Source organism: Dreissena polymorpha, chromosome 11, assembly GCF_020536995.1.
Source record: "Dreissena polymorpha isolate Duluth1 chromosome 11, UMN_Dpol_1.0, whole genome shotgun sequence".
NCBI lineage: Eukaryota > Metazoa > Mollusca > Bivalvia > Myida > Dreissenidae > Dreissena > Dreissena polymorpha.
In genome coordinates this window covers 24,229,232-24,255,057 of record NC_068365.1, presented here as the reverse complement: position 1 = coordinate 24,255,057, position 25,826 = coordinate 24,229,232, and the positions used below count along the sequence as shown (strand labels likewise).

At 35.4% G+C, this 25,826-nt stretch overlaps 4 protein-coding genes across 19 annotated transcripts in view; 1 reads left to right on the top strand and 3 right to left on the bottom strand.

Annotated features, from left to right (window-relative positions):
- LOC127850214 (protein still life, isoform SIF type 1-like) overlaps window positions 1-25,826 on the bottom strand; it is a 353,922-nt gene that overhangs the window by 29,032 nt on the left and 299,064 nt on the right. The window lies entirely within an intron of this gene.
- LOC127850221 (osteopetrosis-associated transmembrane protein 1-like) overlaps window positions 1-25,826 on the bottom strand; it is a 256,800-nt gene that overhangs the window by 48,998 nt on the left and 181,976 nt on the right. The gene's annotated exons all lie outside the window — the stretch shown is intronic.
- Window positions 1-25,826, bottom strand: part of LOC127850216 (actin remodeling regulator NHS-like) — a 331,736-nt gene that overhangs the window by 182,084 nt on the left and 123,826 nt on the right. The window lies entirely within an intron of this gene.
- Window positions 1-25,826, top strand: part of LOC127850217 (membrane-bound transcription factor site-2 protease-like) — a 257,498-nt gene that overhangs the window by 208,190 nt on the left and 23,482 nt on the right. The window lies entirely within an intron of this gene.

The window sequence follows — 25,826 nt, the reverse complement described above, 5'->3', positions numbered from 1 at the left end:
TTGAATTGCAAGGAAGATTTTCTTTATAATACATGTAGCTTTCAGCAGTTACATTGTTGTTGTTGTTTTATAAATTCTGGTGATATTTTTTTTCCAGTAAAATTATGCAAAAATATTAATTTAATTAATTTCAAACTGTACAAATTTTGCAAAATTTCTTCCTTTATTTATTATAAATATTCAGTTCAAACCAAGGCCAGAAGAAATCAATGACTTATTTGTTGATATTTTTAAGACATTACTTTTGTTTCTTATGGCATAAATCATGTTAAGAATAGAAATCTTCAACAGTGAATTCACAATAAAACAACACTTTCTTATATACATAATAATTAAAGGCAATAAAAGCTCACTTGATCTCTTCCATATGTGAAATACTTTGTACCAGGTAATAGTGTAGAATCATTACTGGTATGTGAAAATTGCCTTCCTTATGATATAAAACAAGCTCGATATACAGATTTTACTTGATTTAGGTTGTAAAAGTGATATCCATTTATTATGTCACAAATCAAGCACAGCATAGTTGATTTGGAGGTTTGAAAAAGTGAAAAAACTTAAAAAATGTCATCATCAAACAAAACATGTCCTATATCAAACTGTGCCCACGATCGCCTACCTGATTGTTAGGCACTGCCACCTTGGAGAGGACTTCACTAGAGCCGGTAGAGCCGCAAGGGGATTGGCTGCCACTGCTGTCCTTACTAATCAAGTCTCCCACCACCTCATCCAGCTCTGAGGCTTTGTACATGCTCCTGAAAAACACACCAACTGAGGTGATAAGGTCCAGTTCTGATGCTTTGTAGACATACCAACAGGCAGGATGAAGTAAAATATTTAGGTTTGGTAGACATGCCAACAGAAGGGATATAGTCAAGTTCTGAGTCTTTGTAGACATGCCAACAGAGGGGATATAGTCAAGTTCTGAGTCTTTGTAGACATGCCAACAGAAGGGATATAGTCAAGTTCTGAGTCTTTGTAGACATGCCAACAGAGGGGATATAGTCAAGTTCTGAGTCTTTGTAGACATGCCAACAGAGGGGATATAGTCAAGTTCTGAGTCTTTGTAGACATGCCAACATAGGGGATATAGTCAAGTTCTGAGGCTTTGCAGACATACCACAGTCCTACCCTTGAAATAAGTTTGTTTTGCAGAAAGCAGAATATAATTTTCTCAACACATTTTTTAGGTCACTGTTAGCTTAAAAAATCAACAACACAGGAACAATTAAGACAGTGCAAACCAGCACATAAGATATTTCTATGTTCTTGATTATACCGAATAGTTGTCGATTTGTAAGAGAATTAAGTCCACTCCACACCAAAGCAAAAACAAAAAAGACTGTAACATAAATTACATGAAACAAAAACTGTACATAATGGTGTATAACTTCCTGTTCGAATTCACCAAATCCGAGAAAGACAATGTTGCTTCCATTTACATTCCTGTTCTGGTTAGTCTACTTATAACTAAACAATGTCATAAATGAAGAGGGTATTAGTCATATTCTCTTAAGTTTCATTGTCTTCCAAGAGCTTCGCTGTTGGAGAAAGATGCCCCCAAAACAGGGCCTTTGACACAGGATTTTTTGCAACAAAACTGAGCAGAAGAGTTAATCTTATCCAATTAGTGTGACCTTGACCTTTGAACTAGTGACCCCAATTTCAATAGGGGTCATCTACTGTCCAAGGTCAATACATATGTGAAGTATCGAGCCAATCGGTCAATTCGTTGATGAGTTATTGATTGGAAACAATTTTTCACACCTATTGTGGCAGAGACCTTGACCTTTGACCTTGACCTCAATTTTAATAGGGGTCATCTACAGTCCAAGGCCAATACACATGGGAAGTATCAAGCCAATCCGCAAATCAGTTGACAAGTTATTGATCGAAAACAATATCAAACTTAGTGTGACAGTGACCACCTTGACCTTTGACCTAGTGACCCCAATTTCAATAGGGGCCATCTACTGTCCAACGCCAATGAACATGGGAAGGATCAAGCCAATCGGTCCCTCAAGTAATTAATAGGAAACAATTTTCATTCCTAGTGTGACAGTGACCTTTGACCAACCCCAATTTCAATAGGGGCCATCTACTGGTAAAGGCCAATGCACATGGAAAGTATCAATCAATTCACAATTATTGATAAAAAACAATGTTCACTCTAAGTGTTACAGTGACCTTTGACCTAGTGACCCAATATCAATAGGGGTCATTTACTGGCAAAGGCCAATGCACATAGGAAGTATCAATAAAATTGGTCCATCCGTTCACAAGATATTGATTGGAAACAAAGGGGGGCATAAAAATAGCCAGTTAAATCTTTTGATCTAGACTATTTGAGTCGTGTTCTGAGAAAACTGGGCATAATGCATGTGCGTAAAGTGTCATCCCAGATTAGCCTGTGCAGTCCGCACAGGCTAATCAGGGATGACACTTGCCGCTTTTATGGTATTTTTAGTTTAAAGGAAGTCCCTCCTTACCGAAAATCAAGTTTAAGCGGAAAGTGTCGTCCCTGATTAGCCTGTGCGGACTGCACAGGCTAATCTGGGATGACACTTTACGCACATGCATTATGCCCAATTTTCTCAGAATGCGACTCAATTATGCTTGATCAGCTTGAAAGTATTTGTTTTTGTTTTAAATTAATTTGTTATAAAAAAATCTTTTAAAAATAAATCTTTGACAATTAACAAATATGCTTTTTGCATCTGTTCATCATACATCATAGAAAATAAGTTTCATATCCACGTAAAATCCAGCCATATTTAATAAGATGAAACATGCATTAAGCAGGATATTAGATGCATACATTTTGCTAAGAATCAGCTTAATTATCTTGTTCGTTTTATGAACTGATGCAAATCCTGGATGGTGTATTCACAGCATGAAATGCAGTAATTCAATCAAAAGCCTTGGCTCAATACATGGCAACAGCTTTTTCATATCCGTGAGAAAATATCACGTAGTAAGAACAGCATCATTTCATGTTTGCAGACGAGTTATTTCATTCTGCACAATAGGAATCGAAGATTATCAATAATGCCTATACATGTAATTGAAGAGCCTAATAAACAAAAAAGAACTTCACAAGATTTCAATTACAGAGAATGTAATTACAGTTTTTTTTTCTCAGCAGCTAAATGAAGTGAAACTTTTTATTGCAAGTTAGAACTAAATTTGAATATTTTATTCTGACATGGAATGTTGTTGGATTTGGAATGTATACCATTTCAACAAAGTTTAATGCTTTAAATATGAGCCACGTTCTAGGATGACTGGGCATAATGCATGTGCGTAAAGTGTAATCCCTGAATAGCCTGTGCAGCAAATAAGGGACATCACTTTCCACTTAAATGGAATTTTTTGTTTAAAGGCAATATCTTCTAAACAAAAATCCTCTTTAGACGGCATATGTCTTATCAGACACTTTAAGCACAAGCATTAAGCCCAGTTTTCCCAGAACCAGGCTTATTCATGTGATCTATGTTCTGGAAAAACTGGGCATAATGCATGTGCGTAAAGAGTCGTCCCAGATTAGCCTGTGCAGTCTGCACAGGCAAATCAGGGATGACACTTTCCACTTTTATGACACTTTTCGTTTAAATGAAGTCTCTTCTTAGCAAAAAAACGATTTAGGTGGCAAGTGTTGTCCCTGATTAGCCTATGCAGACTGTACAGGCTAATCTGGGACAACACTTTACGCACATGCATTATGCAAAGTTTTCCAACAACGCGACTCATATGGTCTTAACATTGACAAGCAGTGCACTAAGCGATCCTAGGACACTTAACAAACATGCATTAAGCAAAGTTTTTGCAGAACAAGGTTCATAGGGTCTTTACCTTAACATGCACTGCCCTAAGCAATTCTACAAAACATACAGAGTCCACTACTCACTGGTTAGCACTGGATGAGGTAGGCCTCATGGTGTGGTATTTGAACATCCCGTCCCCTCTAGGGGACAGCAGCCCCCCTTTCTGCTGCCCCTTCCCGTACAGGCTCGGCATAACGAGGGGCTTACGCGCGCACACAAGAGCATGGAATGAAGAAACTGTGAAGATTCCCAGTCGACTCAGAGTTCCTTTTGAGGTCTTGGACACGTTTGCAAGTAGCACCTTGAAAATGAAAAAAACATAACTATATCATCTGAATGTTATCATTTTTGCATAATAATTCGGACAGCAAAATACTTCTTTAAATTATTTAATTATTAAAATGAGTAAAACTTGATATTGATGATGAAAACAACATAAATTTATCTCAATGAAAAGGGCCTTAGGTCCAAGGTTGCTTACTTGAGCCTTCAGTGAACTAAACTATTTTGAGTGGCTTTTGTGACGTTGCCATAACTATTTTCAACATTGGCAGACATATCATAAAGAAAAATGTTCTGAGCATATTTCACGATGATTGGAGGAAAAAATGTGACCTCCATAGCGTCAAAAATGTTTCACTATATACATATCAGGAAACTTGCCACCTCCAGGTCACCATGTTTTTCAATAGGTGTTGTTAAGACAATTAAACAATTTTGACCATAGGGGCATGACAAGAATAAAAGCAACATTAAATGCTTTGATATCCAAATACAAGTCCTCTTTGTCTATCAGATTCTGGGTAAAGATGTTTGAAGTTTTCACTATAAACATATAAGGGACACAAGCAACATGCAAGTCTTTGCCAGTTTTAACACCAGGGGCATGATTTGAACAAACTTGGTAGAGGACTGCAATATAATGTTACATACCAAATACCAAATCTCTGTATTTTGTAAATTTTGATGAGATGATTTTTACGTTGAACACAGGGGGCATGCTATGAACAAACTTGGTAGAGGAACACCATATGATGTTACATGCCAAATATGACACCTTTTGAGAATGATGTTTTAAGGAAAAAATTGCTTAGTCACTTAGTCCATGTAAATCATGTGACCCCTGTGACCTCAAAATTGTTTACTCAATGGGCATCAATAAGTAACCTAGTAGAGCACTACTAGACTATGTAACACATCAAATAATAAAAGCCTGATCATAGTCATGGTTTTCAAGGAGATTGTTTAAAGTTGACAATTGTTAATCTATTTTTAGCTCTGATGACCTATATATGAAATGGACTTGATCAATTTGAACAACTTTGAAACATGGTCACCCAAGAATCATTCCTGTGAAATTTCATTAAAATCTGCGCAGCGGGTCAGGAGGAGGGGAGCTTTGGACAGAGGTATCTCTAACCAATATTTGAAATACACCGTTTAACTTGAAACTTCAGATAATTGCATAGAACTTCATAGGCTACTATTTTAAACAGACCTTTGGATTGGGAAGTTCAGAGCCTTGGATGGAGGAGGAGTAACATCGCAGACGGTACTGTTCTATAAATAGCTTCTCCAAATTCTCCTCCCATTGGTTGATCTGTTTGATAATGGCCTGTCGACTGCGCGGGTCAGACACAACCGTCAACTGGAGTTCTGCCATTTTCCGCATTTTTACATCCTAAAAACAACAACATCAAAATATGATAGTGCTAACAACTGAAACTATATTTGTCATGATCGCTGATACATCTACGCTTACCCTAACCAAATTTGACCTTGGACTGTGCATGTCTTTGACCTTTGAACTATTTAGTGACATTCAGTCTACAGACTGTTATCAATTGTTGTTTTAAAGTAAGTTCAAAATAGTCAGTTTAGTTTAGTTTAAACTTATTTATTTTAGCTCAATTGCATACAAAGCATATGGTTTATTTGAAACTCTCTCTAGTCCATTTCCTGTGCCTAGAACCAGTACTTGGTGTCTATGGAGAAGATCTAAAGAACGCTTCCACAGTGGAGATCAAGCCCGTGAACTCCCGGTCGCTAGGCATACACCACATCCATTATGCCATGGCGACCTCTTGCTTACAATCAAGAATAGAGGACATATATGGAAGTCCTATGCACACATACTGACAGACAAGTTCAATGCATAATGAATTCTAGGTAATAAGTATACATAAGTGTTCTTTAAATTTCCTGCATGTGCGCATCCAAGAAATATATTAATAACACATTGTTTTCATTCTTGGAAATAAAAATTCATCATGAGCTCATCTCATCTTGTAACAACTTTAAGTACCACATAAGTGGAAAAACACTGTAGAATTAAGGAGAAGCAAAACATCTTATGTCTCATCATCATTAAGCCCTTCACATGTGCACAAAAATGGTTAATATCTCATTCTGAAGTGCTTTTGGCTTGCCAAAAGATGCACTTGCAATTTTTATTTGGGTGGTAGATGTCTATTGCTCACATCAAACTGGAAAGTGTTCCAAGTTTATATTTGAGTTCAATTAATAGTTTTCTAGGCAAAGCCATAATAAAATGACTTTTCTATGTTGGTTATCTACAGGATACAAACATTTTAATGAGAAAACGAGTAAGAATGAAGTTATCACTGCAAACATCAAACAAGTGCAATCAATTACAAACAAGGGACTGGGACTTCATGCATGTACAAAAAGTGTTGTCCCAGGTATCCTGTGGAAACAAAACGGGGTCTTCGGAGAAACCAATTCTCATGTAACGAGATCCTGCTACTTTGACCTTAGAACTAACGGCCAGGTGCCAATAATATAACCCCACTTCTGTGGGTACAGATACAAATAGAAGAAACCTGATACAATCAATATAACTAATATTTGAGCCTCAATCTGGGAAAACTGGGCTTAATGCTTAAGTGTAAAAGTGTAAAGCATCATCCCAGATTTTCCTCAGCAGTCCACACAGGCTTATCAAGGATGACAGTTTCCCCTTTTATGGAATTTTTCTATGAAAGGAAGTCTATTCTTGAAAAAAAAGTCGAAGTCTATTCTTGAAAAAAAAGTCGAAGTCTATTCTTGAAAAAAAACACTATCCGGAAAGTGTTTTCCATGATTAGCCTGTGCAGACTGCACAGGCTAGTCTGTGGAAACACTTTATGCACATGAATAAAGCCCAGTTTTCCCATAAAAACCACTATAAGCTCTTACAATGTCGATGTTTGTTTCCAGTTTGTGTAGTTCAGATCTGAGCAGACGTACAATGTTTTCCTTCCCATGCTGCCTTGCAAACGAGCCCGCACATGCTGAGTGTATTGCACATACCCACGAGTCCAGCTCGGTCTGGCTAGATGCCTAGAGGTGCCAGATTCAGAAAGATATGCATTTTTTAATTGTTTTAACCATTTACCACTAATATATGTATTTTGATGCATTTGTGGTCCCTCAGAAAGTTAAATTTAATTAAATACCATTCTCACTAAATTCAAGTTTTAAAGGCTTCATTTCCAACCCTTAATAAGTAACTGATGAGCAACGAACAGCATAAAACCTGAACAGACTGCAAGTTACTTGCAGGCTGTTCTGGTTTTATGCTGTGTGCACATAACCATTTTCACTTTGCTTCTGAGTGGGAAAGGGTTAAACATAAGTTTATCATCATATGATAATTAGGGTGGTATCCATCAGACCTCTTGCAAGAAAAAAATTACTAACAAGAGGAATAATTTATTCAGAATGAAAACCCAATTTGTCCATATAATAAGATACACTTGAGAATAATTATATTAATTAAATTTACTTAATAACTACATGCATATGCGCACATTATCAATGAAAATGAAAAATTAGTTTTAAGTTTTATTATCCAAAGCATATACATTCATACATATGTATCGAATACATCGGAACCCGTGAGGCACATGTTTTAATGATGTTATATTACATCAAATGGCTGTCACATCCTGGTAGTTTCCAGACCAATGAGGACTTTAAAAACTACAATAGTGTAAAATAAGCGTTCTTCATATGTATACCATTTATATAATATATTTTAAGTAATTTAATAAATTAATTACTTTTTTTTAAATTTCCATTTATATCGTTTTCATTGCAACAACAAAATGTGGATAAAATAGGTATTTTTTTGCAAAAACCACAGAAAGGCACTGACTTGTTATTACCTGACATGTTATTACCTGAAACAAATATGCATCCCCAAATGAAGTACTTAGGGAGAATATGAAGTCCCGCTTGGGATGTTCTGGGACGCCTTGGGAAATCCCACCTTCGATAACTGAAAAACAAAACATGTAAGCCTTGCTCTAGGAAAATGGGGCTTAATGCATGTGCATAGTGTTGTCCCCACAGGCTAATCAGGGACAATACTTTTGGCCTCTATTGTATTTTAGTGAACAAGAGTAGTGTTTTATACAAGAAGGAAAAGGGGCGTGGTGCAAAATTTCAAAAAAGGGCACTTTAGCGCGCGACATCCATAAAAAGGGCACAAATATATCTGTATAGTGACTTAATAACAAGCTTTGTTACACACAAACATTGTATGTATAGTTTTGAGATTTATTGTTGAATAATTAAACCAACAAAATCCAGAATGTATATTTTATTATGTGTTTTATATTTTCATGTAGTAACAAAAAACAAGATTAAACACCATAGGATATATATCTTATACAAACTATAGCTTTTCAAAGAAGTCTTAGAATACTGTTAAATGACTTTCAAATAACTTAATTATTTTATTTTTATTTAATAAATGACATGGTGAAATATGCATGTACTAAAATTAAAGTGTTGCCGCATAAATTTGTAAACGGGTATTGTTTTCACTTTGAATTTTCATGACCACGTGTTGTATTGTGTACATTTTATTTCGCAAAAAGTGTAACTAGGAACGGCGCGGTACTGTCTTTTGTTCATTGTCAATTAATTCAATACACGTTATTTGGTCTCCAATATAAACTTGTTTTGCTTACAAAGCAATTTGCATCAATTTCTAATGAAAGTGGAATGCCAAAATCGGAAAGCGTACGTTGCGACATTCTAAACACGAATGATAAGTGGTACAAGTTCAATATTTTTGTAAAATTCCCATCTGTGTCTGCCAATTAACATATTTTGACAAGTTACAAACGGGTCATAATGTTCTTTATTGAACCAATGGTGCAGGCCTACTACTGTTACAACAATTAACAACTTTTGGCCATACAGGGTCCAAGACGGGGTATCAACTTCTTTGCCGACATTCACACTTTATTGTAATCAAAACATCGTGACAATAAACAAGCACGTGCTCCAATTAAGCGCGGTCTGCCTAACCGTGAACAGCAAACGTGTTAAGATTGTCGTCTGCTACAATTCATCAACACACATCTACTGTGAGCCTGCGCCAATTGTATTGGATAGGAGGCGCAGCGTTATTTTAATCGACAGCTTTAATATGTCACGGGTTGTTTTTTTCGGCGTATGGCCAATTTTCAGGAAGTACAGTGGACGTCATGGGGTTTTGTAATCGGCGTATGGAAACAATTATTGGGCGTAATATACGGCCGTACGCCGCTTAGTGCAAGCCCTGTAAATTAATTTTTATTAACTTAAAACTGTTTTGCATTAAATTGACATCAAATCAATATTTTACAGATACAACTGGTGTTTTTTTTTAATTTAATTACGCGTAAAAATAAATGTTTTGATATAACTGAATTATGCATGAAATGCACAATTTCCACGTGAATAACATCGAGGTTTTCATCAAGTCTCCTAAGTAACTGTGCACGATTGTATCCGGACCGAATAGTGTTACAAAGCCACTGAAATTATCGATTGATATTGACACATGGTTATTCACGCATGACGAATTCACAACCGCGCGAATCTTCGCTGATAATAGTCGGCTTAGAAGCTTGGTTAAGGGGCAATTAAGATGTTATCAATAAGGTCGCGCACGGCGGAAAACAGGGTGGCGGCCTTTGAAAAGGGCAGCGTGGCGCTGATTTGCTTTGAAAGGGGCAGCGAGGCGCTTCAAAAAAGCGGCGTGGCGCCGCGCCACGCTAAAACGGCCTGGATAAAACACTAAAAAGACTTATTTTGTAAAAAAAATACTCTAAAAGCAGAAAGTGTCGTCCCTGATTAGCATTTGCAGACTATTTTTTTCCAGAGTGTGGCTCATTTATGACATTTAAGAACTAAAAATTGCATGCATAACAGTTACACATGGATCGCATTAAGTAATTTTTTAAAGCACCTGATAACAGTGGGGCCATTCAAAACATGTACCCATGAAATTTGTTACAATATACATGTTCTGACGATTAATTGTAAACCCTTTGACAAACAAACAAAAGGCATGCCAATAAATTTCTGTCTGCTGATTTTTCACTGTATCAAAGTAAACAATGTTCATTTGACATAAAATGGTTTTAAAGATGCAATATTCATTATTTCGCGATAAAAGCATACAAAAAATATCATATATGTGAGTTACAATAATATTATTCATATCACTATTTAGAGACTTTTAGCACCCATTGATAGTGATAGAGACTTTTAACACTCATTGCTCCCAAAACCTACCTAGCATGTGTCTGGGAACATTGTCGTCAAGGGTCACATTGTCCATGTCCCCATCATAGAAAAGTATGACGGTTCCCTTCAAGCAGACCCAGTACTTCTTCCATGTGCGTCTGGGAGCCAGCTCCAACTTCCTCTTCTTCTGCACCAGCCAGTTCTTCACCACCAGCCACCTGCAGGGAACCAGTAAGTGTAAATAATGAACACATATATGGTTTACATCATACATATTCAGTGTAATCACATACAACAAGCATGTACAGTAAAAATCATGCACACATTTAGTGTTACTCATGCACACATATTCAGTGTAAATCACACATATTCAGTGAAATTCACACATATCAGGCATATTTAGTGTGAAGGTTGCATATATTCTGAAGGGTAAATCAGAAATATTCCGAGTAAATCACACATATCAAACATGATCAGTAAAAATCTAACACAAATTCATAAAAAAATCACACATATTCAGTGTAAATATTACACATCAAGCAAGTTCAGTGTTGATAATGTTCCCATTCAGTGACAATAACATGTGTTCAGTGAAAATCACACAAATCAAGCATATTCAGTGTAAATCATGCACCACAAATTTAGTGTATATCACACATATCAAGCACATGCAGTGTAAATCATGCACAAATTCAGTGTTTATCATAAACATTAGCCCATCCGTGTAAATAAGAGATAGGGGAAAATGTAAGTCATTAGGTGTAAATTCTGTGACACAATCAAGTTTGAATCAAACAAAGTGGGAAACACACTATGTTTATCACACATTTGGCAGGTACCTTTTGGTGTAAAGCATTCATATGATAGTGGACCTGTTAAATATAACACATACACCCCATAGGAAACTTTCATTGAAAAAATACTTCCTGCAGGTAGAAATCAGTGTATTGTATTATGTATACAGCTGCACCTGCTTTGTGCAACAGTTATGTAGTGTTAATCACACTATATCCCAATATGACAAAGCCACACCCATACGTGTAAAAGTCAAGGCAAAAAAATACACAATTTTCATAATATTCAAAGTATGTCATAGGAAATTATGTGTTTTATTTTGAGCCACAGTTGAAATTAGACACTTATGTCTTTTATAACAATAATAAACCAAACAGACCTGTATTTTTTCTTACTTTCTTGGTAACCAACATATAAGTCTGATCAATTTCCAAGGAAGATATTATCCCTCAGGCAACCGAATAAATCATTTCCAGACTTTAAGACATCAATTTGTTCCCTATAAATCACTTGCCCAGCCATTTAATTCCCCAGTGTAACACATGGCGCCTCTCTGGTCAGTGACTTTAAGATGGAAATCTTGATAATAATGTCAGTCTACAGTCCAAGATACAGCACATACCCTACTATTTAGGTCAAGCCTACATTACACTATATTTCATTTTGTAACAAAACATGAATAGATTATGGACAGTTTCATTTCAGGAAAACTAATAGACCCAGAGCAATCACAGAAGCCTTACATATGATATGGCTGGACATAAATTGACTATTTATTGAAACCCTTGTCACAAGACCGAGAAGCTCTAATAGCCGCCAAAAAATATTCAGACAGCCAAAAAATATTTAGACCGCCAAAAAATATTCAGACTGCTGAGGTGTGCACTGTGCAGTTTCTGTTGTAACACTGCGGAGGCTTCATATCATAACCTAGAACATCATTTCGCAGCATTCATTTTGAACATGTTTAACCCTTAACCACTTAGATACGTATTTTGTAACATTTGTAATCCCTGAGAAAGTAAACATTTAATTGAAGACCTTTCTTACTAGTTTCAAGTTTTTAAGGCTTAATTTCCAACCCTAAGATACTGATCAGCAGCAAACAGCATAAAACCTGCGAATTATAACTTGCAGGCTGTTCTGGTTTTTATGTTGTTTGCACATAGCCATTTTGGAGATATCGACGTAATTCTTTCGCATGACACACCGTCCAATGATTGTGAACAAATGTACCAAGTAATTTTAAAATCTCACAATGAATGACATAGTTATGGCCCGGACAAGATCATATGTGGCCATTTTTGACCTTTGAACTCAAAGCTTGACCTTGACCTTGGTGATATCGACATCATTCTTTCGCATGACACACCTTCCAATGATTGTGCACAAATGTATCGAGTAATTTTAAAATCTCATAATGAATTACATATTTATGGCTCGGACAAGATCATTTATGGCCATTTTTGACCCTTGAACTCAAAGTGTGACCTTGACTTCGCAGATATCGACGTAATTCTTTCGCATGACACACCGTCCAATGTTGGTTAACAAATGTGCCAAATGATTTTAAAATCTCACAATGAACTACATAGTTATGGCCTGGACAAGCTCATTTATGGCCATTTTTTACCTTTGAACTCAAAGTGTGACCTTGACCTTGTAGATATCGACGTAATTCTTTCCCATAACACACCTTCAAATGATGGTGAACAAATGTGCCAAATGATTTAAAAATCTCACAATGAACGGCATGGTTTTGGGCCGGTCAAGCTCATTTATGGAAATGTTTTACCTTTGAACTCAAAGTATGACCTTGACCTTGGAGATATTGACATAATTCTTTCGCATGACACATCGTCCAATGATGGTGAACAAATGTGCCAAATGATTTTAAATTCTCACAATAAATGACAAAGTTATGGCCCGGACAAGCTCATTTATGGGCTACTCAAAGTGTGACCATGACCTTGGAGATTTTGACGTACTTCTTTCGCATGACACACCGTCCCATGATGGTGAACAAATGTACCAAGTAATTTTAAAATCTAACAATAAATGACATAATTATGGTCCGGACAAACTATCTGTTTAAAATGCACTTAGTGACCCTGTGACCTAGTTTTTGACCCAGCATGACCCATATTCATACTTGACCTAGACATCATCTAGATACAACTTCTGACCAAGTTTGGTGAAGATTGGATGACATTTTTGGGACAGACAGACTGACCGACAGACCGACCGACAAAGTGACTCCTATATAACCCCCATTAACAATGGTAATGGGGGTATAATTACACTTGATATCATTGTTGAAAGATTATCTTGTTTTTAAGATAAAAGAATTCCACTGTCAGACCAAAATTTATTTTGCAGATGTTTTTATTACAGAAAGCAGAGAAGCTCTAAATGCGACCAACATTACGCTCCATCAGTGCTTTAGGATAATAACCTACCAATGAAGCAAAATTCATTTGTAATTTCTATTTTAAGGCTGCAGAAATATATTGTTCCTGGGAGTAATAAACTGGATTCTCCTATTCATCTGCAAGCACCATGTCTCTACGCCCTCAGACTTGGAAGTCACAACACAGCAGTGGTCTCCTCTCACATTAACAGCCTCATTACTATTGATCTAGTGTCATCACAATGGCAGCTTGTGCTTTGCCTGAGAGAGTGAGGGTGCCTAATAAAGTCTATGACACTGCTCAATTCCAAATTGATCAGCTCAGCGCTAGACAACGTTTTCTAGGGTTCTCCAAAGACTAATTTTGGGCCCCGTTCGCTAACTCATATTTGAATACATTAAAGCAAATGACAATTTTTCCACACAAAAAACGTTTCTCGTACTGAAACATAATACTTCTGTCAATCAAACTGTGTAATACCAAATTGGTCAGCGATAAGACCAATTTCTAAGGCTCTTGAAGAGTGTGTTATTTAACCCTTTACTACTTAGATTTGTATTATGACGTGTTTGTAGTCCCTTAAGACAGTTGAAGTTAATTAAAAGACCTCTTTTATTAAATTAAAGTTTTTAAGGCTTCATTTCCAACCATAAGATACTGATGAGCAGCAAACAGTATTAAACCTGAACAAACTGCGAGTAACTTGCGAGCTTTTCTGGTTTTATGCTGTTTGCACATATCCTTTTTCGCTTTGCTTCTGAGTGGGAAAGGGTTAAACTGACCCATTCACAATAGCATGTGGATCACCAGTCTTTGCTTTGCAAACTCCATACAATTTTAATAGATTATTTCAATTTCCATGTTTTGATCTTCTTAATTATCATAGCTTAAAGCGTTTTCCAGATATTTAAAGATCATTTTCTTGAAAATAATTTGAATAGCAAAATACATGCTTATAAAATAGACAAACTATAATAAAACATTTCAATATTGATAAGATCAACAGAAACAGGTTTTTAGTTGTGAGCGTTAGCATGATGTAAGAATGATTCGGAAATCATTCATACCCACAATCCTTAGAGCTTGTCACTGAGTGATGACAAATAGCCCCAAACCCTGAATGTTGTTTTGAGTGCAAAGTTGTTATAAATCAAAGCGCTGAAGGCACTGGAGTTGTTCACTATTGCATAATCTTAGACGCAAGTTGTAGTTAAAAATGTTAAAGAAAGTTTAACTAGAAACTTTCAAATACAGTCTATTTCCCATCACACATGCATTATTATCCAAAGGGTACTTTAAGAATTAACAATTTAATTTTAAAGATTTTTTATATAAATATTTTATGTTATTTAAAAAAAAGGGTAATTACTCATTGAAAACAAGATTACAATCATTAAACCTTTTGCACTGTAGCACTTGGAGATAATTATTCTTCTAAAGTTTGACAAATATTGCATGCAAAATGTAGGAGCCACCCACATTAAGCTTATTTGTGTATATAAATTTAAAAAAATAGACAATAAATAATTAAAAAATGTTAATAAGACAATCAGGACACTTTGACAATATGAACTGTAGCCCTGGGAGATTCGTGGGAGAATTGTTCTGTCAAAGTATGATGAAAATGGCACACAAAACGTTGGAGGACTTCAGCACATAGCTTTTTTATGTAGTCTTAAAAGCGGGTAACGAAAAATCTCATGCAAAATGTAGAAGTTGCGCACATCCCTGTCTTGCATATGGCGCCTTGTTGTCTAAGACTCTCTGCCTCAATTACACATGTCAAACGATAGAACTTTGAACCTACCCTGCCTTGCGTATGGCGCCGTGTTGTTTGGCATAGGAGAACTGACTCTCTGCCTCAGTCACAGTGTGGATGCTGTCATTGCTGCCTGCGTCTTCATCTGACATCTACAGCATCAATAACAAATGCCAGTTTGCTTATTTCAGACTTTATATTTTGTACAGCAGGTATTGAGAATTAGAGCCTGTATGTAAGTAACACATGAGCCTCGGTCTAGGAAAACTGGGCTTAATGCATGTGCGTAAAGTGTTGTCCCAGATTAGCCTGTGCGGAAACTTTATGCACATGTATTCAGCCCCGTTTTCCCAGAGGGTTATTCAAAGGGATTAATCAGCGAGCTTTAGTAACAGTCAAAGGTTCGCCCAGTCAAAAATATATATGCTACTTTTAGACATAAATTTTCATTATACAAATATATCAACTGCCTATTGATATGCAAAGGCTTATCTGGGACGTCACTTTTATGTCCATGCATTAACCCTTTACCAATTAGATATGTATGTTAACACATTATTTATCCCTTAGATAATCCCTAGTTAAATTTAATTAAAGACCTTACTTACTAGATTCAAGTTTTAAAGGCTTCATTTCCGACCCTAAGATAATGATGAGCAGCAAACAGCATAAAACCTGAACAGACTGCGAGTTACTCCCATGCTGTTCTGGTTTTATCCTGTTCGCACATAGCCATTTTCACTGCCTCTGAGTAGTAAAGGGTTAAGACACATTTTCTCACTTTCATGCAGACGTACCTCTGCGGCCAGGAACTGTCCGTCTGCAAACTGACTGATGAGGTCGCTCTGACTCATGTGACTGGAGTTGCTACCATGGCTACTGGCCCCTGTGGACCCCCCCTTCAGCTCAGTGCGGGACAAATCCAAGCCTGAAATAACAAGCACAAAGTCAATAAGTTTAGTTTAAACCTATTTATATTAGCTTGATTGCATCGAAAGCCTTAGGCTTATAGAAACGCTCTCGACTCTGTTTCCTGGGCCTATAATTATAATAACACAATACTTGGGTGTCTTTTGGGAACATCGAGAGAACGCTCCCAAAGTGTGTATCGAAACCGTGACCTCCCGATCGCTAGCCGGACACCGTATTTATTATGCCATGGCGAACACGGGGAAGGGGTTAATGAACTAAATTAAGATTGTTTGTCCTTAAAGAGCTAGAAGCCCAGCTTATTAAATATTGTACAACTACTGTAAAATCATATTTGTTGGCATAAAATTCCGTTGTTTTTTTCAATCCATCACTTTTTCATGGACATGAAAATTATAGATTGTTGATCTTGAAATAATTTTTTGTTAAGGAATTTGTGTTGGTCATTTCTCAAAAGTGTTTGTGTAACATTGGTTGATCAGTCAACCCCTGCAATCAACGAAAATTAATGTACCATAAATAATAATAATGATTGTACAGTAATTTAAGTAGTGTTCTGAGAAAACTGGGCATAATGCATGTGCATAAAGTGTCATCCCTGATTAGCCTGTACAGTCCACACAGGCTAATCAGGGACGAAACTTTCCGCTTTTATGACATTTTTCGTTTAAATGAAGTCTTTTCTTAGCAAAAATCCAATTTAGGCGCACAGCAGACTGCACAGGCTAATCTGGGACAACACTTTCCGCACATGCATTATGCACAGTTTTCTCAGAACGCGACTCATTTAATTACCATAACATTTTTAAGAAAGTATCATGTCTAAACAGCGACGCCTATGATAACTAAATTTTAACAAAATGAATTTATTTAATTTCTGTCTTTTTGATGTCCTTCATTTACGGAACATTTTTGCACCTGTGATGACTGCACAGGCTTATCTGGGATGACACTGGGAACCCACATGCATGAAGCCCCTTTTTACCTTAGCTGACTTATATACATGTCCAGTAATCATTACTTCACAATAGGGCTGGGCAATAATTTGTCATCACACCATGTCTGTCAAGATCGTTATGTAGACCATTATCTAGGCCTGAGCACTAATGTACTTTGCAGTGATAATACCAGTAATTTGAATTTTATACCAGTAATTTGAATACGGAGAACTTTGGCACATCAATCTAGTAAACATTACATTTTAATTATATATACTTGCCCACAGAATTTTTCCATTAATTGGTTGTCTTATATAATTTCCTCTGTAATATTTAAGCAACATTAATGGCCTCAAGGATGATGGATGAATTTATTCTTTGAAAGCAAGGTGACACCAGAAATGAAATTGATTTGCTAGTTTCCACCATGTAGTAATTGACTACATCCAGAGATGTAAATAGCTGAAAAGCATCTCAAGAAAAGTGCCTTGAGTCTGCTTTAACCTTTTCCCTCATAAGAAGTTAAGTGAAAAAGGATATTGCAACCAGCATAAAATCAGAACAGCCTGCGAGTAACTCGCAGTCTGTTCAGGTTTTATGCTGTTTGCTGCTCATCAGTATCTATGAATTGTAAATGAAGCCTTTAAATCTTGAATTTAGAAGATTTCATTAAATTTAACTGTTAAATTTAAGGACTAAAAATGCCTAAAAATACGTACTTAAGTGGTAAAGGGTTATACATTTACCTAGAAGACTTAATTGAAATGAATAAACCAGGGAGATTGTAACTTAAAAATGTGTCAACAAGAATTTCTCTCCTTATAATGTTTCTAAAGTTTTAATATTCTTATATTTAATTCAACAACACATGTACATTTTTTAACCCTTTGCATGCTGGGTAATTTGTCATCTGCTAAAATGTCGTCTGCTGAATTTCTAAAATTAGCATTTTCTTCACTTTTTTTCAAAGAATACTATCAGAATAGCAAACAGTTTGGATCCAGATGAGACGCCACGTTCTGTGGCGTCTCATCTGGATCCAAACTGTTTGCAAAGGCCTTTAAAATCGGGTTCCAGCGCTTAAAGGGTTAAAGGTGAGCCAATTCCTGATATGCTTTGAGAGAAAACTTCACATTGAACACTGAAACAAAAATCAATGCATATTCTGATTTCAATACTTTGCAAACAAATCAATGCACATTAAATACTATGCAAGCACATAAATGCACAATGATTTTTAAGTTAAAACAATTGATAAAGCAATGGATCTGTTACAGAAACATGAGAGATCTTCCATTATCTAAATGATAATGGTGACATTCTTATTTATGGTTGAAAATGTCCCTCCAACCACACAGTTCAAACCAAGAAAAGATTTAAGTGACCATTGTTATTAAAATAAACAAAGGTACAATTATCTATTCCTTGACAGCAGACAGTCTTATCAGACAGACTCTTGAATTCAATACTGTAAACTCCTGAATGTTTGTGTATTCATGACTTTTTTATGATAATTCCGATTTTATGCTTGAAGCAACTGCAATATTGGGATGCCAAAATCAATCACTGTAATTTGCTTTAATTGTCAAACCATACAGACTAAAGTGACCGTACATTCAATATTATGCATTGTAATTAAAACAGTATATTACTAGACTATTGAGTCCTAATTGACTTTAATCAGGTAGTTTGTATTGCAAATTGTCTGTGAAACCAACAATAACAATGAGTTTTCGAAAATTTAAATATTCTGATATGATTAACCCTTTACCACTAAGATAGTATTTTGACGTGTTTGTAGTCGCATAGAAAGTTAAAGACCCTTCTTACTAAATTCGAGTTGTTAAGGCTTCATTTCCAACCCTTAGATACTGATGAGCAGCAAACAGAATGAAACCTGAACAGGCTGCCTGTTACTCGCAGGCTGTTCTGATTTAATGCTGGTTGCACATAGCAATTTTCACTTTGCTTCCCATGGTGGAAAGGGTTAAATATGAAGTCATTGAAAACAACAAATTTTTACATCATGGTTTACTAAACATTGTGATTGAAATAAGCAAAGTTATCAACAAGAAAGTTATTCCATACAATCAACAATCAGAAATTAATATTTTCAGTTTTTAGCAAATTGCACGTGAAACACACAGAACAAACATGATTAAAATTGCTTGAGGTGAAAAACAAGATAATTGACCAAATACAAATCTCTGAGACAAAGTATTCTGGGGTCAGATTTATAGATGTTTACTTATGTGTGTCCTTTATGGATTGCACCTTTGTGAAATGCCCTCAAAACATTAATGTATTGTTACAAAAACAATATGAAAACACACATACAGTTTGGCTCACATAATATGCATAATTCTTGAAACAAAGATTGACATTTTTACACTGTTAAAAAAGGACAGACCATTTAATTGTAATTTGATTGTACTGAACTAGTTTGTTTTTACATCCACAGGTACGGTATCAATGCCTTCTTTTTGGCAAAGCTAGTCATGGTTTTAAGGTTGAAAATAAGATATTGTTGTTTTCAGATCCATGAACCAGAATGTTAACAGTTTACCCAGCAGAATTGCACAACCAAAAGCATACCAGAATTATGCCAACAAACAACAATATAACAAAATAACTTGTAATAAAATTCCAAAAAAACAACAACAATAATTTGTTTAACTGCCAGTCACTCACCCTATTTTAGCTTTTAAGTTGCGTTCTGAGAAAACTGGGCATAATGCATGTGCGTAAAGTGTTGTCCCAGATTAGCCTCTGCAGTCCGCACAGGCTAATAAGGGGCCACACTTTCTGCCTAAATTGGATTTTTGCTAAGAAGAGACTTCATTTAAACGCAAAATAGCATAAGCTAATCTGGGATAACACTTTACGCACATGCATTAATCCCAGTTTTCTGAGAACAAGACTCATTTTTATTAACCATTTAAACCACTCAGAAACATATTTTGACGCATTTGTAGTTCCTACAAAATTAAATTTAATTAAAGACCTTTCTTAGTAGACTCAAGTTGTAAAAGCTTCATTTCCAACCCTTAGATACTGATCAGCAGCAAACAGCATGAAACCTGAATAAACTGTGAGTTACTCGCAGGCTGTCTTGGTTTTATGCTGTTTGCACATAGCCATAATTTACGTTGCTTCTAATTGGGAAAGGGTTAATTGTGGAACAAGGGCAAACAAACATTATTTTAGTAACGGCCTAACATTTTTATATTTGAAGGGCAATTGAATTCTTTTGATGTCCTAAGAAGATCAAATAAAAATATGTACTTGTACAATTCTGTAAATCAGATTAAAATTTTTGTCAAATAAGCCTGCTTAAGGTTAAACTTAAATAAAACCATTATGTTTTGTTTGACATTTGCTAGTAATCTTTGATCCAGACAGAAGTCTACTAATCAGAGTTCAAATATTGTAAGCGTATCACTTTTATAGTTTATGATGTCAAATGAAAGACATTAATCTAAGAAAACAATAACCATTAAAGTGACACATTGGTTTCATTCTTTCACAGTTTAAAGGCTTTTGCATGAAACATTCAAAATATGATATTTAGTTGCACTTCAATGAAACAAATAGGAAAGAAATCATGAAATGACAAATTTCTTCACAAGGAAGTTAAATTACAAATAAGGGTAAGACAAACATATGCTTTGTTAAAAAATATATTATTTCATTCCAAATGATGTATACTCTAATTATAGTTCAATAACATTGACATGGTACTTGTATTAACTCCAATAGTATAAATAATTTTGCTCGGACTGTTTTTGATATTTGCACTTGGCTTTGTTTGTGTATGCATTGTACAACTTAAATGAGGCCATAACAGTATACACATGTAGTTATAGAGACACGATGAATCAATCAAAAACAAGATCTGTCACCATAGGATGACATTTGCCTCGACCCCCCAAGGTCATTGAGGGGTGAAGGCCAAAAACACATGTCAGAAGAAAGGTCTTGTCCACAGGGATGTTGTGTCCAAGTATGAAGTGAATCAGTTTACTAGTAAGAAAGTTATGGGCAATTTTACAGTTTTCAGACGGACGGACGGACAGACAGACTGACTGACGGACAGTTAAAAACTATATGCCACCCTTCGGGCCATAAAAATTGCTTCCTCTTTGGTAACTAATTTATTCTTTGTAACGATACTTTAATACATTCATACATAAAGATCAGCTTCCAATTAATATTGGCAAACTAAATCTGGCAATCAAAGAAAGAAAAAAGCTTGTAGAATCCAATTCCTAGACTTTTCTTTAGTGTTTACTAGTCATTTTACCTCACTTAAATATTAAAGAAAAACATTACATATTCTAACACTGTTCGCAAAAAAACAATTACATTTTGTCCTACGGTCTCAGACAATGGTTAATTGATGCTATTTTCATCGTAATTGTCTTTGTTGTATAACAATTTGTGGCAACAGAACACTATTTTCTATGCCCTCGTATGTACAAAAGCCATTACCATAGCAACCAAAATAACGCTCAAAATGCCAAGCAAAAGAACATAAGGACGATAATAGAGCATTACTTTAACTGAGATGAAAAATTACATCTGAGGCAAAAAAATAAGCCTTTTTTGGGGGGAAAATTGAAAGCTTTGACATGACAGAAAATCAGGCAAATATGTCAAGGGACATTGATCTGGAAGATCTCAAGATAATTGTCTTCTGGTCTGGTCATTGTTCAAACTGTCACTAAAGATGTACACTATCACAAATCGCTTTTGGTTAATGGGGAGAATCTTGACTTAATATGATACATAGGATAACAAATATAGCACACTGTGATAACTGTTCATGTTAGTGTACATTTTGTAGTTAACTCTTTTAGTGCTGGAACCAAATTTTTAAGGCCTTTGCAAACAGTTTGGATCCAAATGAGACGCCACAGTATGTGGCGTCTCATTAGGATCCAAACTGTTTGCTATTCTGATAGTATTCTTTGAAAAAAAATAAAAGAAAATGCTAATTTTAGAAATTCAGCAGACGACATTTTAGCAGACGACAAATTTCCCAGCAAGCAAAGGGTTAAAGAAGTATTTCCAGCCTCAAGGCTGCACTATGTGAGGTCCAAAAGTGTGCCCTGCAAAATTGACCTACTACAAATAACTAGACTCAATTATGTTCATACAAATTTTGAATTATAGCTGCAATATCCAGCTTCATTTGTTTTTACTGAGAGGCAATTGATAAGTGAGTGGTATTTTGATGTGGATGGAAATAGGGAAACAAGTACACAGAGGAACTGTTCACATTAAATTTTGTAATTTTAGCTTTGTCTTATAAAAGGATCTGTTTCCCATCACAGGGCACAGTGCTGCTTCAAATTTAACCCTTTGCATGCTGGGAAATTTGTCGTCTGCTAAAATGTCGTCTGTTGAATTTCTAAAATTAGCATTTTCTTCGAATTTTTTTCAAAGAATACTATCAGAGTAGCAAACAGTTTGGATCCAGATGAGACGCCACGTTCTGTGGCGTCTCATCTGGATCCAAACTGTTTGCAAAGGCCTTTAAAATTCAGCTCCAGCGCTTTAAGGGTTAATAGCCTCTATCTCCTAAAGAGGTCCTTATTCTAATAAACAAAATTCTAACAATGATTAATTATGCATAATTATGTACATGTAAGATGTGATTCATTATTTATTACATAAGTAAACATTAAATAAATATTAAAGCATCTAAATTTGATTGTACTCAATAGTTTGTATTCATTATTCTGGTCATTATTCTTTTATCATCACAAAATATCACAATAATACTTCCAAATTCGATGCACAAGAATAAGACAGATTAAGATGAAAGAAGCAACAATTTTATGTCACCAAACCCCTAAATTGGGCACAATTTGTAAAACCTCTCAATATCTCCCATCTTTCCTTTCCCTCATGATGTAAGCAATAAAAAGTTGAAACATGTAATAATACAAAGTTCTTTTTTAATCTTTTGGTGAAAAGTTTGTTTTAAACATTGTAAACATTACCACAGACTGTACTCCCTTTATTTCATCTTCTCTCTTTAAATCTTCGAAACCAAAAAAATGCCTTTCCCTAAATACACAATATTGCCATCTCTGAACACTATATATTAGTAGGTAGAAATCTGGGGCAACAAGAATTACTGAAACTTCTACATGTCAAACCAGGATATCAGTTTGCAGAAAAAAGTTCACAGTTTGACCAGAAAGCGATGACTGTTCAATAATTGCAAACAACTCTTTTCTATGATACATTTCACACTCTAGAAGATATTTATGTACATTAACTCTTGCTTCATTAGTAGACTTACAATGCACTGTTCAATTACTGTATACAGAACCTAATACATGTAATTTTTAAATCAATTTTTAAAATTCTTTACTATTACATGTACCACATTGTTCGGGGTACGGACAATAGCCCTCTCGGACATTAGCCCTTAGCACATTAGCCCCTTGGACATTAGCCCCTTCAAAAAAGTGCACGCTCTGACATTAGCCTCTAGGTGTTTTAAAACATCATTAATTTTTTTTAAAGTAAGTATTTTATTCCATTTATTAATTTCATATGTAAATACATACACTTATTAATATGTTGAAGTCTAATACATATATTTTTATAAATATATATGTACCGCACACTTACATTTCAGAGCTTTTCACATTAATTTTTTTTTTTTTTTACTATTCTTGACATTCTTGAACAATGTCATTATAACAGGCAACGTGGCATGTTTTGAATGGTGTTGCAGTGTATCTTCATTCTTAAAGAATATTACATGTTTTGTATGATTTTGTGTTTGTAGATTAACCCATTTATGCCAAGTGGACTCTCCCATCCATCTAAATTGGATCAATTTATTTCCAAATTACCGTATGGATGTCATATATTTATTTCTATATTTAGAATATTTCTTACTGAAATTCCTTTACACAGAACAAATTCCACTCTTTTCTGATATATTTCGCCTAATTAGGCTTTTTCAAAGTTTGTTTTAACAAATTAACTACATTTTCTTCTGTTTCTCAACAAAACCAATTATAAAAATTTGTTGTGAAGCGGTCCCTACCCATAGCAGGGGGAATTTTCGCAGCATTTCCCTTTTTGGGGGATTTTTACTTGCTATCTAATTATTACATTTGTACATTTTGCACTATATTCATTGCTTTTTTTATAATTATGTTTCACAAGATATAATTAAAATAGAATTAAAAATAAAAATAATCATGAGACACATCTATCTATTAAACAAGAGCACCGCCTTGAGGGTGCAGACCGCTCATCTATTTTCTTTTTAAAGGTGAAGGTGACTCTCAATTTCAATCACAAAGGAGGGAGGGGTGGTTGAAGAGGGGTGTATAGTGTGGGGGTGTGGACATTTATTACATTATCTCCAAAATGCGAAAAAAAAATGCAAAAAAAACATTATTTTTTTTTTTCGAGGGTGGGGGGGGGTGGGTGGGGGGGGGTGGGTGGGGGGGGGGTTTCTTGGGTGCGATGGTTGACGGTATTTCAAAAATAAAATAATAAAAATAAATATTTGTGTTTTTTTTAACCGTTTCAAAAAAAAAATTGGGGGGGGGGTGGGGTGGGGGGTGGGGGTAAAGTGTGAGGGTGTGGTGATCATTTGTGAGATGATCTTAAAAAAAAAAAGAAAAAAATTAGGGGGGGGGAGGGCAGGGGGATGGTTTGGGTGGAGTCTATTGTGGTATGTCAGGTAAGAGTAGTTTTGTATCAATCAAATCTAATCATATAAAGAAGTTATGGCAATTTTAGCAAAATTTAATAATTTGACCTTGAGAGTCAAGGTCATTCAAAGGTCAAGGTAAAATTCAACTTGCCAGGTACAGTACCCTCATGATAGCATAAAGTATTTGAAGTTTGAAAGCAATAGCCTTGATACTTTAGGAGTTAAGTGGATCGAAACACAAAATTTAACCATATATTCAAAGTTACTAAGTCAAAAAAGGGCCATAATTCCGTAAAAAAATGACAACCAGAGTTATGCACTTGTCCTTTTACTGTACCCTTATGATAGTTTGCGAGTGTTCCAAGTATGAAAGCAATATCTATATACTTTAGGGGTAAAGTGGACCAAAACACAAACTTAACCAAATTTTCATTTTCTAAGTATAAAGGGCCCATATTCTGTCCAAATGCCAGTCAGAGTTACATAACTTTGCCTGCACAGTCCCCTTATGATAGTTAATAAGTGTTGCAAGTATGAAAGCAATAGCTTTCATACTGTAGGAATAAAGTGGACCTAAACACAAACTTAACCAAATTTTCAATTTTCTAAGTATAAAAAGGGACATAATTCTGTCAAAATGCCAGTCAGAGTTACATAACTTTGCCTGCACAGTCCCCTTATGATAGAATAGTAAGTGTTGCAAGTAAGAAATCAATAGCTTTGATACTTAAGGAATAAAATGGACCTTAACACAAACTTAACCAAAATTTTCAATTTTCTAAGTATAAAAGGGCACATAATTCTGTCAAAATGCATGCCAGAGTTATCTAACTTTGCCTGCCCAGTCCCCTCATGATATTAAGTAGTGGCACCAAGTTTGAATGCAATGCATTGATACTTTCTGAGAAAGTGGACCTAAACGCAAACTTAACCGGACGCCAACGCCGG